We start from the raw sequence: 3,267 nt of genomic DNA on the forward strand, positions 1-3,267 counted from the left end.
CTTTCAAGCTTGTGGGATTGTTGAAGCTTTCAGACACCTTGGTGTATTTGGGTTCTTTAGGCTGGTGGAAGTTTTGTGAATACTTTAGTGATTGATATTTTATTTTAGGCTATTTTTATTAAGTTGGAGAATGAGGGTCGTGAATGGATTTGCACAACAATCTATGCCAGTCCATCTATTAGTGTGCATGATGCTCTTTGGGAGCATACAAATATTATGTGCAACTCAGTTTCTCTTCCTTGGCTTATCATCGGTGACTTTAATGAAATTATTCTCCCCTCAGAAGTTAGAGGTGGGAACTTCATGGTTCAGAGAGCGACAAAGTTTTATAGCACTTTGGAATCTTGTGGCTTAATAGAACTTGGGGCTATTCATAGTAAATAAACTTGGTTTAGAAAAGACCAGAGTGGTCATAGCATTTTTAAGGGTTTAGATCAAGCTTTGTCTTGTTACAGTTGCTGGAGAGACTTTACAGAAGCTTACGTTGAAAACCTTCCAAAGCTCCACTCTAATCATAGCCCTTTTTGGTTCGGTGTAGTGGTGGTGGCGAGGTTATTTGCAATCGACCTTTCTACATCTAGGCTTCTTGGTCCTCTCATGGTGATTATTATGATATGGTCATCTAGGCTTGAGCTGTTGTTAATGATGATGTTGTTGATGGGCTTTATAAAGCCAAAGAAGATTCTATGGTGTTAAAAAAAATGTGTTTTTGACTATTTTCTAGAGGAAAAGAATACTTAAAGCCATAATTCATGGTGTGCAACTTAGATTGGATTTTTCGGATAATGCGACTCTCATTCATTTCGAGGTGCAATTGAGGAGGGAGTACAATACTATTGTTTGAAGGAAATCGAATAAAATCCATGGTCTCTTCCTTAAGAATGAGGGTTGGTCTACTGATCCTACCAAGCTTAATGAAGGTGTTGACCGTTATTTTCAAAACCTCTTTTGTGGTAATAGCCATGTCAATCTTGATTAATGTAGGTCTCCACTATATTGTTACCTTATGTAGGTGTAGAGAGTTTGACTTCCCCAATGACTATGAATGAGATTGCTAAGGTAGTTATGACTATGCATTCATTCGAAGCTCTTGGGCCTAATGAGTTTCAACCTTTTTATCAGTATTATAAGGTTAGAATGTTGAAATGATTCAAGCGAGACAATAATACATACACCTTATTTTTTATCATTACTTTAAGACATAGTAGAATTGTTAAATATGAAAGACAACTCGAGCTCTAATAAAAATATGGTAATGTATGTATATAAATTATGATTGATTAATATAGATACAAAAAATGAAGAGTTGATTAGTATAGTTTCATTAAATTTCACACGGTGTCAACATAAATTTACTCTATTTTCTATCATCTATATTTTATAAGCATTAATAGCTAGTTTTTTATTATGTGTTCTCATGCATGGTGACAGGAGGGTGAGTCAGGTAATGGTCGGGCTCGAGGTCTTCACGTTGGGCTGAGCTGAGCCTAAGTCGGGTAGTAGTCGAGGTGGAATGCTTCCTGGAGTCGCTTGAGTTAAGCTTGGACCTGCCGATGGAGATATCCGAAAAGGTATCCTGACGATCAAGTCAGTAGATGACTATGGAAAATGGTAGAGAATAATAGCTCACGATATGAGAATAGTTAGTGATACTTCCTTATGGGGTGAGTCCCCTATTTATAGTGGAAGGATGCATGAAATATTCTCTGACTGATGTTGTTGGCATGGTCGACCGTTTGGACTTGTCGGCCTACTCTGGCTAATTAGGGGGTTGCTTTATGCTTGTTAAGTGCCCTGGTTAGGCTATAATGGGAGTATAGTTGACTTATAGTCTGTAGTAAACTTTGTGGGTGTGGTGTAGACATGCCCTTGCCATAGAGCAGAAAGTTAGATGAGAGCTACACACGACATGTAGTAGATATCAGTAGTGTGATAAACGGGTGACAGAGGTGTTATCATAGTACTTACTCGTTGGATTGTTTCCGAGCGACGATATATCTCATGTTAGTTCGGTTGTTCAGCTCGTACCATGGGCCCTGTAATATAAGTTTTCGTCAAATGCTTGGACTTGGCCAACCTTCAGTAGTCATACCTTGTTAAAGGGGAGAGTCGTTTGACCATAATAGAACAATATGTGATTTGTTTTAGTAGTCACTTTTATAATTCGAGATATATTTGATAATTTTATAGGAATGGGCATAATAATGGTGTATATGGGTTTTTATATCTTATTAAGATATAGATAATGAGTAATAGAGTGAATGAATGATAAAAATAATTATGGTAGAAAAATATGTAATCAACAACTATATGCTTTCGTCATCTATATCCTGGTAGCTTTAAAATCTACTTTCTTCCATTTTTGTCTTAAAAATATCAAAATTTACATTATTCATTGCAGATGTGTTTAGGACTGAAAAACCAAAGCTATACTACGAAAATAACTATTTCTACTACTAGAGATATAAATTAATACTTTCGTTTTTCTATTTAAGAATAAAAGTATTATTATATTATTTTAAAAGATAAAATTGTCATATCATATCATTTTTTCATGTATTTTTATGTAATTTCCCTTTCTAGTACGAGAGAGAGTCCTATCCTAGTAATGAAATTACTTATACTCATATTTTTTTATATTTCAACTTAGCAGTTATACTTATACCCTCTTTATAAGTTATCACCTTATATTCTCACTTTCTTCAAAAGTTATCATCACTACTCAATAAAACACCATTTCCACAACTCCCTCTAATCACAAATATTTTGTATAACGGTGCACAATGACGTGGCTGGCTTTCAAATCTACCTTGAAGATGGATCGTGGATCCCAGTAACACCAGACCCCTCAGTATATCTACACTCCAATACCTCCTTAACATTTATTTCTTTTTATGAAAACTGATGCGTCTTCCTACCCATAAGAAAATGATACATGTCACAAGGTGATACTTTATTATTAATAATAGGTTTACACCAAGTTATATGTCTCACTTTTTTTAAAATAAAATGATTAATATGAGAATTTAATAAAAGAATATTGCATTACTTCTTTTTATTCATTTTGGTACGAGGAATCATATAAATCACTACATTTTAATACATCTTTATGTATATGATTCTTCTCCTCTCTCTATGCATTGCCACGATAATAACATATCTTTAAGAAAAGTCCTCCGCGTAGATAGGTAGTCATATATCAGAATCACAACATTTTTTTTACTCTTATTAGTCACTCTAAATATAGTTTCACGGTTTATAGGAAGC

The sequence above is a fragment of the Lupinus angustifolius genome, unplaced genomic scaffold, assembly GCF_001865875.1.
Source record: "Lupinus angustifolius cultivar Tanjil unplaced genomic scaffold, LupAngTanjil_v1.0 Scaffold_85_45, whole genome shotgun sequence".
NCBI lineage: Eukaryota > Viridiplantae > Streptophyta > Magnoliopsida > Fabales > Fabaceae > Lupinus > Lupinus angustifolius.